General features: G+C 39.8%; 1 protein-coding gene across 1 annotated transcript in view; it reads left to right on the top strand.

The window, feature by feature from the left end:
* Positions 1 to 12,551, top strand: part of LOC146310426 (leucine-rich repeat and fibronectin type-III domain-containing protein 2) — a 208,077-nt gene that overhangs the window by 102,517 nt on the left and 93,009 nt on the right. The window contains exon 3 of the mRNA XM_084742277.1: positions 5,768 to 5,903. The gene's annotated coding sequence lies outside the window, so the exon portion shown is untranslated. The remainder of the gene's footprint in view (positions 1 to 5,767; positions 5,904 to 12,551) is intronic.

Here is a 12,551-nt window from a genome sequence, read left to right on the forward strand (position 1 = left end):
CGCAAATGTTGATTGGTGTTTACAGTACCCAAAAGTGCTGTGCATTTCGCCTCCTTACCATGCAGCTAAGGCGGTCCGTGGATCTAGCACCAGTAAAGACAGCATTCCTATTAGCTGACTCTTCCCAGACTGAGAGCTCCCAGTGAACATGGCCAAACCGGGCCAAAACAGCCTCCGAGGCCAGTTTGACAGGGAACAGGGAATAGGCTATAGTACTGGGATCGTTTTCTTGCCGGGTTTTGGTCCCAGATCGTGGGGCTGAGTCCTGGATAACTGAGTTAACGTCAGTTGGTGGAAGGAAACTCTAAGTGACCTTTGTAGGTCGATTGTATTCCCCCTCGGTCACAGAGGCTATGTTCATGCTGTGGACCAGTTGTGATCACTGGGAGGCTGCTGAGCCTGGTTCAGTTGCCCGCTAATGGGAGCTAACAGTTACCGTAAGCTTTTGCAGCTTACTTGTTGCTAAAGTAACAATCTTTCCATCAGTAGACTCTGTATACATTTGGGCTGTGTATCAGTACTCAATACCTTTAAGTTATCGATTGAAATAACCCAGTACTAAGTAGTTTTGAAACTTATTGAAACAATAGCTGCAGTTGACACTGTTTGTATCCAGATGTAAGATGTAATATATAAGCCTAGATAGAGCACTGCCACTTAGCCTTGCATCCAATTGTTCCCAGTGGCCACTTGTGGTATCGCAGCAAAAAATTCCCCTATGGCTTCCTGCAGCCACTATTATAAAAGAACAACTGTAAAATTGAAAACCTGTAAAACAGAAGATGGAAAACTTTTTTGGCTCATGCGTCAGGTGAACAGCTCCCACTGGACTGGATGGGCGCCATCTTTGTGTGCTGTATGTAGTTCATTATAATACAATGTCCGTTCAAAAGAAACAGTCCAGTCCAGTCCAGTGAATAGATGGATCCTCCTTCCATGCTCTGCTGCATCCAAAGACAAAAAAAAAATCTTTCACTGGACGTAAATTTAGTCACACCTCCAAGTGCAGGATGAATCATCAAGATTTTAAAATTATTTTCCAGCAAAAGACAAACTCTTGAATACCCTGAAGTATATCAGAGAATATCTACAAAACAGCTTTTTTTTTTTTTTTTTTTTTCTGGCCAAATACTGTTTTATAAATGACTATATTTAAAAAACATTAAACATAAAGTTTGACCTCATGGGAACTTCACAAACAACCTTAGCACCACTGCAAGAAGCTGAAAAGTGACAAAGGAACACTGTGTCCACACAGAGAGAAACATTTTCCAGCGTGCCATGTTTCACTCTGTTACATCAACCATAATCTAGAGTGACAGCTGTTGATGACCTACGCTACACGCAACAGCGGTGTCTCAATTATACAGCGTGAAATTGTAACTGTCTGATTGCTGGTTGAACTTTTGCAGCGTCATGCCTGTTTGCACTCGAACAATGTTAAGCTCACCACAAGGCAGTGTGGGCACCCGGGCTGCCGTAGGTGGGTATAGGGAGAGATGGAGAACGCCGCTTGCAGGCTGTGGAATCTCATTAAGCATATTGTGCTGCCAGAATCAAAGCAGAGGTGTACTTGGCAACAGCTAACCGCTACAACCAAGGAAGTCAGGAAATCTCTGTGGCTTAGTAACACCCCACATTGCAGAAAGAGCTTGTCAATGGGATTTTGGGAGGATATTCTGCAGCTTGTCACTGTGACAGAGGCGGAAATCACATGACACAACAACTGAAATTGTAAAAGAGAGCAAATTGTCTTTTCAGTCTATTCAGTTTATTCTAATTTACAGTTTACAACCCAAAGAAAGGCATCAAGCATTCTATTCGGGACAATTTGTACCCATAAGTCTTTTCTGCCTTACCCTTAGGGTGTCTTAGTTTTGTTCCAGACCTTTGAATCACTGCCGACATCTGAGTTTTTCTTTTCTTTTTTTTTCAGTGATCCAAAAAGGTCTGGTTTTGAGCTCACTAAGGGCTGTTTTCTCCGAGCCAAGAAAGAGTCCTTTTCAAACAAAAGCTGAAAGCTGACTTAAAGGAAAAAAATACAAGTCTTAAATGGGCATATTTCAGTAGTCAGCAACAACAAATGCCAGCTCATGTGTTAACTAAAAATGGCATTGATGCAACAGATCATGTATCAGTCATCAGTCAGTAAACATGAAGCCAAACTCAGTAATGAGGAAACAAAATGGCAATTCAGCTTGAGGGCTATATTCACACTGCACTTCTACTAGCCCTGGGTTACATGTCTGTTGGAATGACTACTCCTTTCTTTTAGTCCCGTTTCACACTGGTACTTTTTAGCCCTGGGTTTAGTTGATTTTCAGGGGATAACCCTGCAAACTCAGGTCTAAACCTACTCTGGAGTAGGGCCATCAAGCCCTAGGCTTGTACCAGTGTGAAAGCTTTCTAGGCCTAGGACTAACTAACTAACTAACTAACTGATTTGAATCATAAAAAAATAAATAAAAAAGGTGCCTTAAAGATGGACTTGGTGGCTTTATAGATGATAGCATGTGAAAAAGCCTGAGGCTAGAGCTAACGTACCCCAGGCAACAAGTCAGCATCATCACCTGTTTCCTGTGGTATGTTTTCATTTCTAAAATTGCAACAAAGAAAGGCAAAGAAAGTAATATTTTCAAATGCTAAACAGCAGCATCTCTGTCCAGTAACACTGTCACTTTATGTCACATGTCAAATTCAAGGCAGGCACAATGTTTCTCAGCACAAAAGATGATTTTTATTTTATTTTCATAGCCTATAGCTATTGGCCCATTTCCATAATTCTCCACAACAAGCTGCACTACAGTCCCCAGCAACCGACCGGGTCTCCTGCTTAAAATGCACAAAACAGGCAAACGAGTGGTGGCACAAGATGTTGCCGTGGTTACCCATAATAAAAACAGTCAACAACAATCAATCACTCACTCACTGAAATTTAAAAAAAAAAGAAAAGAAAAACAGCCGTCAAGGAGTGCAGACAGATGAAGATACTAGAAATGAACATTTAAAAGGTCATTTTCTCCACCCACACAAGATTCTCCATCCAAAGAGATCTGTACCTTTAGATATCTTGGTGTGTGTGAGGGGATTATTCTTTTATTTCTTTTATGTAGTCACTTTTTGCCACCACGATAGTATCACTGGGTCTAACCTGGTCAACCCACTGGGAAAGTTCCTGTTTATCTGGCCCACACATGGATCTGATTTAATTTATTGAGCACATATTTAAAACAAACAAAACAATATAAATAAAAACAAGAATATGTAAGTTAGACTAAGAGCCTGCAAGGCTTATCATGGGTCTACCATGTTATAAATTGGAGCAAGTCAAAATACAATTTGAATTACTGATTACAATTTTTGAGTGTACATATTTAGTTTCAGAACCTTAAGTCCCTTTTTTGGAGTATAGGTCTCACACAGATAGGTATGAAAAGAAAAGAAACAAATAATGAAGTAAAATTATCCAGATAACATAAGTAATAGAGGGAAAAAGAATATACACAAAAAACTAAGAAAACAATAATAATAAAAACAAAATATATCCACACAAAATAACCATGCCAAAATACACAGATATTAAAGAAACATAAACCTTAACCTCAGGTTCCCAACCTGGGGTCTGGCTCCCCTTATGGGGGCGCCAGAAATCACAAGGGGTCCCCAAGACTTCTTACTTCTTAGGTCCTCAAAATCAGATTTGCAAATGTCAACTAAAGCAATTTCCAATCTTTTCCAGCACTTTACAGCCGTGGTAAATAACATATTTAAAGAAAAAATATTATTTCACCTCTTCATGACATTAAATCAGATGTTATTATGCTATTATGAACCAAAATTAATAACCAGTTTTGTGACAGAATTCTATAGATGGGTGACAAATTAATTCTATTGGGGTTGAAAGATGTCAACAAATGTGTGCAAATACACATTTTTTTCTAATTTTCCCCTCATTTTCATCTTTTTGTATTTTAACTTTAATTAAAGTTTTTTATTCAATGAATGGTTCTGCCAGATAATACAATATCAAATAAGGTGCAAGTAATGCCATTTCTAGACCACTGCACATTGAATCAGTTAAATTCTTACGCTACCTAACTGTGTTTAACTGTGTTTACGTGTTTAAGGATTTCCAGCACCTGTACAAAAACTGCAATTTATACAAAAGTCTGTATACAAAATTATTTAAAAAGATACATTTCTATGTCCTGAATTAGAGGACCTTTTATCCAAGGATAAAAAGTTGGGAACCACTGTGAGGGACTGACATTCCACAGTATGGGTCTTTTATATTTTGCAGAATATTGGCTGAGATGTGTTTTGAATGTGGAATGTCAATATCACCAGACTGTCTGATTTTATAGGAATGTCAATCTTATTAAAATTAAACTAATTCCAAGCTTTGTAAACAAACTCACCTATTCATGTCAAATATGGACAAAATTTTCAGCTGAGGAATTCATCTTTTTTTTCTGATGGCCCCTTGGTAAATGAGTCAGGCACCCCTGATCTAAATTAACCACAGATTTTAATCCAGACAGTTTAATTTGAGCTATTTACAACTGAAGAAACAGTCCCGATGAAACCTGTTGATGGTGTGTCCTGTTGGCACCCAGGAGATGCATTTCTGTAGAAAAGATGTTCCTGTTAAGTACAATTTTAATGAGGACGCACAGACCCTTTAAATAATCTCTGAAGTTAGGTTTCTAAAATGGAGAAAGTGCAAAGGATGGCCATTTTCAGGGATCAAGCAATGTTCTTTTTCATTATGTCAGACTGCTGTGACACAGCGCTTATTATCCAGTTTCACACTGACAGTATTTAATTTGGTCTCTCTTGTCCGGAGCCATAAGACCGCAGCGTCTTCTTTTCCAGCCAGTTGGACTTTGCGTCATTCAGTGTTCAGCCCCGACCGTCTGATTTGGCAAAGACAGACGTCTGGCAGATGCAGACCCTAAGAAGAGCCTTGTTTCAGCAGAAAGATGCATTGTTCAGTAAAGAGAGCACTAATTGCATTGAGACTTCAAAATTGCTTTTGTTTATTCACCCTGGCCGGCGCAGCCTGGAGCCAGAACACACAGTTTTTACCAAAATAAACATTATGAAACCTTGTTATGTCTACCTTTCGCTCTGTCTCTCGGCTTTTATCTTCTCCCATTAGGATGAGAAGCAGCAGTGGGTTCTGGGAGGACATGTGTTCTGACATGGTCGCAGAATTTTAATGAGGAGACGTATTAATGCCGTATTATTAGACACCAGCTCTTCCCTCCTTTCATAACACTAACATAGAAACAGATTGTCAGAGGACTCCTTTGAAACCTTGTCTGAACACATCATGGATTTGAATCTGTCTCCGTCTGACCTTGACGTCCTTATTTTGATATTTCCCCTCAAACTAATTTACCCATCCTTTAATTCTATGACTGGTATCAAAGACTCAGAAGGGTATAATTATGAAACTGAAAGCCAAAGTACTGTTTTTCTGCTCCCTGCTGCACTCTAAAGTGCAGTTTGAAATGTTTGATGTTTTAATTCCAACGCGGTCATGGCCGGCCACGAGCTTCTGGAACCAGGTATATCTCAAGATAAGCAAAATTATAAAGGGCAATAAACAGCTTCAGCATTCAAAATCATTCATCATAGAAATTCCAGTTTTATTTTGTGTTTTTTTTTTGTTCCTGGAACTCTCTAGCAATTGTGATATGAACAACCATCACCCATAGCTACCTCTCACTTATTGTTTCTACTGTGCCTCTTTCTCCTTTAGGTAACCTGAGTGATCCAACAGAGACAAATGTGACAACTATCAAGAAGAGGTGTTGTATAATTCAGATCCCGCCCTCTTGACATGGCTCAATATGTGTTTGGATACCTGACCTGACCAAGTGACTGATCCTGTTACTGTGAGTACCAAAATGTAATACACACATCTGAAAAAGAAGGATAGTTTTACTCATTTTGACATCCTTCTATGTGCATGGCCACATGACTTGATCTGACATAGATCACCTTATATAACAGATGGTTGTACAGCAAAATTAAGCTGTAGTTCTTTTTTTTTGCTTCTCACAAGTACAGTAGTTTGGTACAGCAGTGAATACTTCTGTATCTCTTGCCAGACAGCAGCAGGGTGAACAGGCTGTGACTGGGATGGGTGTTGTCTTTCAGTATCCTCTGGGCTCTGCACAGGCAACAACAAATGATACATAGGTACAGAAGTCATCATTCAAACCACACTTTCCAACCTGGCACCTGCCCATTACTTTTCACATATGATTTGCACCTAAAATGTAATTCCAGTTTTTTGAAAACCTATCTAATCTAAATTATTTAAAAAATGCCCGATTTTGCCCAGTAGATGGTCTCAGCTGTGCAAAACAGGCTATAAATAGCTGCACTGTAATCCTTGGGGGCAAGTGCACCATCCATGTATGGCCACTAAAAGTTCTTGTTTTGTCACTGACAGGCTCAGATTTTTCTGTAGTGTCCACCAACATTGTGAAAGGACCCTTGCAAAGATAGACCTTTTCAGACTGGCAATGTGTAACTGAAGCTGTTGTATCACTCTCTTCAATGCCACCCTTCGACTCCTTCGACAAAGTCAAGTAATTTTGCTTTGCAGAACACGGGAGTTAGCTCCCATCAGGCTAGAAGTGGGTTGCTACCCCAAGTGAAAGATTTTGTGGAGTATTTCTAGTTCTTCTTCACAAATAATAGTACATTGGAGTGTGAAATCAACAGGTGGATTGATGTGGTTTCAGCAGGAATGCAGGGGTTGTACTGGATTGTCGTGGCAAAGTAGATAGTAAGCCCAAAGGAAAAACTTTTAATTTACCAATTGATCTATATTCTACCCCTCATCTGTGATCATGAGCTTTTGGTAGTTACCTAAATAAAGATTCAGTCATTGGAGTTCAGACATCTGGAGTAGAGCCACTGAAAAGGATGCCTCCTGGACACGTCCCTTTGGAGAATTTGCTGGAAGGATAATATATCTCATCTGGCCTGGGAACACCCAGGGATCCCCCAGGACAGTGTTGCTGGGGAAACGGACATCCGGAATACCCTGCAGAGGAAAATCGATGGATTGAGAACACGGGAGTTGCTGGTCTACTGCTGCCTTGATCAGTTAGTTAGTTTGTGTTGTTGTGTGACCTTGGTGTTTCAACACGTTTGTTCAGATCTGAACTACCCCTTTGTCCCCAGGGATTATGCTGCAGCCATTGCATTCCGCTTTGCAGTTGTTGGCTGAGGTGATCTATCAGACAAGTTGCAAAGTTTTTTATTTCATTTGTCCTTTATTTTGCCAGGAAGGTCCCATTGAGATAGGAGGGGGGGAGTCCTGATCAATGTGTACCTATTAGTCACTTAGACCCCAAAATATGTAAAAAGTAGCATCCAGGTTTGTTTTGCTTGTACGGTACATGACAGTTATCAAATTCCCCAATGGTCATTTGAGGTCATATCTACCGTAGCATTTAAAAGCACATCACTGAAGAAGCACAGCATGTTTTGCCAAGTTTGTTGGTTTGTATAGTAATGGAAGCGATGGCACTCATCCACCAGTGTGTTTCACGCCCTTAACAGGGTTACAGCCAGCTTTCAACAGTAACCTGACTTCTTAAATGTCATGTGTACAAGAAACTTGGTTTTGGTAATTGAATAAGGGTTTTCAAGAAATTAAACCTCTTCAGACAATTTCTTGGCCATGTGCTGTAAACCAGTTTCTACTCAACTTCTTACACATATATGTGTGCTTGGCAAAGACTTTAAACAGCCAAAGTAACATGCTGACAGCAGTATGTTCTTGGGCACTAAAAAATAAGTCCAAGCCTAACTGAAACTGACACAAAATAGCCTCTACAAGTTTAACTGGTTTTTCACTGTCGAACTTTTCACCATTTGTAAAATTCAGACACATTGTGCAATATAGTAAAGCTGTGTGTTCTCAACAGGGGGGCTGCCTCTCATTGAGCTGTCAGCCCCCCAACATACACACTCAAAAAGAATCAGGAAGCAGCATCTCTTATCACAAAAATATGCCTAAAGTAAGTAAGTCAGGTCCTAAAATAAGGCCAGGGCATGGTAGAAATCCGAGGCCTGACCGGCTGCATGCCTTTATAGAAGCAGCCAGGCTATATTGTCCAATTTTGTGTATAACCTGTTTTTTTCTGAGTAACTAGGTTACTTCTGTGCCTGTGAATATACTGACCAGTTTCCAGTAGATCATTAACTTTCATGGTAGATGCTAATATGCTACTCAAGTGGAAATAGACAACTTTGCCTTACTTATCATTATAAAATAAATGATTGTACAGTGTAATGGCTGCAGAAAAATGACACCATCTGTGTTTAGGCTGGTTCCTGATTAACCTCACTTTCACATGCAATTCTGTCTGCCACCGATATTTCCCAGGGAAATGATGTCTCCATTAGTGGCTTGCGCTTTTTTTCATAATCTTTTCCACCCCGACGCCAACCCCTGCTGTACTCACTTATTTGTGAGGCATCACATTACTCAAACAGTGTTATTACTGTGCCATGGACATCATTAGAATATATCGTGCCTGTTACCAAATTCACCATAAAACTGTGGCAATTGAAAGAAAATGAATTGCAGACTATTTTTAACAAACATTTGTCACGATTTATGACATTTTATAGACAAAAAAATTTATTGATTAATTGAGAATATAATTGTCAGATTAATCAGTAATGAAAACGATCATTAGTTGCAGTCTTAGTGAATATGCTTCTTTCTTTTCTCTTAGCAGCTCTAGAGGTTTATCATGAGCTGAGTTTGCGTGTCTGGCAGTTATAGGAAATATATTTACATAAAATGTAGAAAGATAACAAGAAAGCTATGAAAAGGTCTCCTGGAGAGCTGTACACTTTATTGCTGAAACACCATGCAGTGAATAACATTTTTTTTCCATTTCCAAAATTTAAAATGTCAAGGTTTTGGAGGTTGGTGGCTAACGACCAAGAGCTAGAATATAAATATGTATACATCTTCAAAACACACAAATTTGTATGGTTAGGTCTAAGTGTGACCACTTGTACTCTTGCTCAGATACCAATGAAGTTGAATCAAACTCAAAAATAAACACAAATGAGCCATTTTTGCTCAGTTTGTGACATTTAGTTGATCACTAACCCATAAAGGATCATATGTCTTATAGTGGATAACTCTATGGTCACATAGAAATTGTTAATATAGTGAATGCTCAAGTTAGTATGTAGCAGAGGTGGGGCCAAATCATTGTTTTGCAAGTCACAAGTAATTCTGAAGTCTTTACACTCAAGTCTGAAGTCCAAAGTCAAGACAGGTAAGTCCTGAGTCAAGATCTGAGTCCTAAACTTTGAGTTGAGTCCTAAACAAGTTGTAATGCACTCTTCACCAAATGTAATCCCATTTTAACAACATTCTTTTTGCAACTTCATGTCAAACCAAGTAGGAGGTTGTTGTGTCTGCAATTTTTGATCTGCACGTTTTGCACACTGTGAATTGTTTTGTTGACTACTGCACAGGTTTTTGACACAAGCTCAATAATGTATTGTTAGTTCTTAATGGTTTTCTCCTGCAACTTGATTGGATGCTATCTGATTGGTTCAAAGAAAGTGGACCTGGGGAGTTGCGCTGGAGGTCTGGCTTCACACATGCACATTCTGCCTTGTTTGCATTTCTTAAACCAATCACAAATGTCTTGGACGGAGCTAAACCCAGGATGCAGCGATGGTGCTGCTGCAAAATAGTGTCGAGAAGGAACTCGTTTAAGTGGAATACTTGCATGTCTGGAGGTGAGCTCTGGTATTAAAATGGCTCAATCACCCCCCAGAAGAAGCTAAGCTGCTAGCTTGTTTTACATTCATACCATTAGCATCCCAGGTGCTAATTTGTCACTTTCAGCCTGGAGGTTGCAGCTCGGAGGTTGCTACTGCCTCCCAAGGACTTTGAAAATGTAAATAGTGGATGCCGCTCTGCCATCTAAAACCGAGCAACCAATGAAAGGCTTATACCCACATCCGGTGAGTCAGACTAAGTTGAGTCTCATGTCATCAAATCTGTGACTCGAGTCATGCAACTTCCTCTGGCATGTACACCAGAGCCTAGGGTTAACTGTCTGGCTGAATAGCGTCTTTTTATTTAGCAATAATAGAAAAACTCACCCAATCTTTTATCCCCTTAAGACAAAACATATCAAATTTATTTTCACTGAAATGTGACATCCTTCACCAAATCTTCTTATAACCATTCTGTCACATATTGTCATTCAGCATTTGTCCTGCCTGCACTGCAATGATTGGATGATATACTATATCACTTCAACGGGACAAACACTCAGCACAACCTGGAGCGCTCTGATTTACAAAGTTGGATTAGGGTCTTAAGCTATCTCCCCAAACTCTTCTCCTCCTTTCTCATTCTATCATCCTCCCTTTCTCTGAGAAAATTGGCATCATTTAGTGCTGTCACTGCAGAGCTCATTGTCAACCATTATCCCAGGGACAAAGCTGCCGTGACATTGAGTTAATCCATGCTTGTTTCAATTTTGCTTTCGGGGGAAGAAAACAGATAAAGAGTTCAGGTAAGTGATGGCAAGGAGGCGCCATACACCCCAGGCAAAAGGGGACTGCAATGATTGGGAAGGTTGGGAGAAAGATAAAACGCTATCTGTCAGGCAAATTGGGTTGATTTCCTCAAAAATGTCAGGGACGTGTTAGGCGTGCTTGTAAGGTTTTTTGTCTCTGGGATTGATGGAACGCTCCTCTAAAGACTAAAAATTGCTTGCCAGAATGTCAGGCACACATACTGTAAAAAAGACAACTGTAGTCAGACTAAAATATGAAATCTAGGGCGAGGAAACTAGTGTAGGCAGACACTCTCCCTCATCAACATCTCTGCAATCATCATCACCATGAGACATAAGGTAATGATCAAACATTGCAGACAGACCTCAGTTAGGGGCTTTTGAAGTAGAACTGTCAGTCTTCAAACTATATGTTCTGGCCTGCTCTGAAATGTCATCTGTGAAGCTCAATGTCTTAGATGAAGCTCTCTCCAGGTGTCTAATTATAGCAAGTCCAAGTCATATGCTGCATTGTGAACCACAGACTAAGCTTATTTAATTACAACCACAGAATAGAAGAGAGTGACAGAAAGTTTATCCAAATCTGTCTGCAAGGCAAAACCACATTTTCACTCACCTACCTAAGGGTGTAGAGTTGGGTAGGGTGAGTTTTGAACATATAACCACTACTGTCTGCTAATGTCTACTCATTGTTAGTGAGATTCCGTATTGGGACAAAGAATCTGTGCTAATTACACGTCCAAAACTATGTGATTTCACATCCACTACCTACCTACCTACCTACCCATAGATACAGGTCTCTTTTTACTGCTGAAGCATGTAACATATGAATCAAGAGACTACCAACAAATCTAGCGAGCTATTCAGACAACCTGGGGAAAAACAGTCATGATACTCTAGAGTGTTCAGCATGTTAAAAGTTTTTCCTCGCCACAATTGACTCAGTGTTTGGTCTTGGTGGGAACAACTGGGTTTATAATGAGTACAGTCTAGAATAGCTCTATATGAAAAGTGCCAGGAGATAGATGATTTGGTGCTATACAAAATAAAACTGACTCGAAAGTGAGATGTGGACACAAATATATTATTTTGCTATTTATTCCAATGCATGCTGTAATCTTAGTCAGCACCCCTCTGGCAGCAGCACAGTATGTTTCTGTCTCCCTTCACACCATGCACATCAGCTTTTACTATGCTTATGAGGACACTTTGAAACTTTGTGGCAAAAGAAGAACAGGCAGACAATGCAGAATGAAAACAAGGTAGAGTAGACCCATGATCCCCCTCATGACCCCCTCCCCATACTGTACGTTTAACTGAGACATGTTTATTATCCCCACATGAAATGTCCACTTTTGCTCCTATCTATTCAAAAAAGATGGTAGTACAGTACAGTGTGTAGTTTTAATTTGGGTTTTTGTTGTTGGAAAGGTCTTGGTTGCATGGTGGTTTCTCTGGCTTGTAAAAGGACAGAAAGAGATGGACTCTGAAGTGATATTGCCTTACAGTAAATGTTTCATTGTGCAATAGCGAGTGTTTGCTAAAGTACTACAAGGACAGAAAAGTTTAACCCTTTGCCATTTGCATTAATAACAGTATTAAAGGACAACCATTTTACATGCCAAGATCAATTCACTAACAGTTGTATAATGTCTGCTGTGGCTCTGGTAGAGCTTTGTCAAGTCTGACAAAATTGCTCAAGTGAAATTACTTGAGTAATGAAGTTGAGCATGGAGAGTACAGATTTTTATCAGAAAGCCTGTGTTACAAACTGGAAAGGAGGGTCTAACCGAGGATGCTTCTGAGAAACAACGCAGGAACTGTTGGATCCAGGGTTTTCTTTAAGCTTGACCCATAATCCTAACTAAAAGTCAAGACATTTTGTCTAATTTTTTAACCTCCTTGTTTAGTCCAGTTGACCTAAACCCCAGAACTGTTTATTTCTCTGATGCGCTTTGT

Source organism: Lutjanus erythropterus, chromosome 18 (assembly GCF_056507025.1).
Source record: "Lutjanus erythropterus isolate fLutEry1 chromosome 18, fLutEry1.hap2, whole genome shotgun sequence".
NCBI lineage: Eukaryota > Metazoa > Chordata > Actinopteri > Lutjaniformes > Lutjanidae > Lutjanus > Lutjanus erythropterus.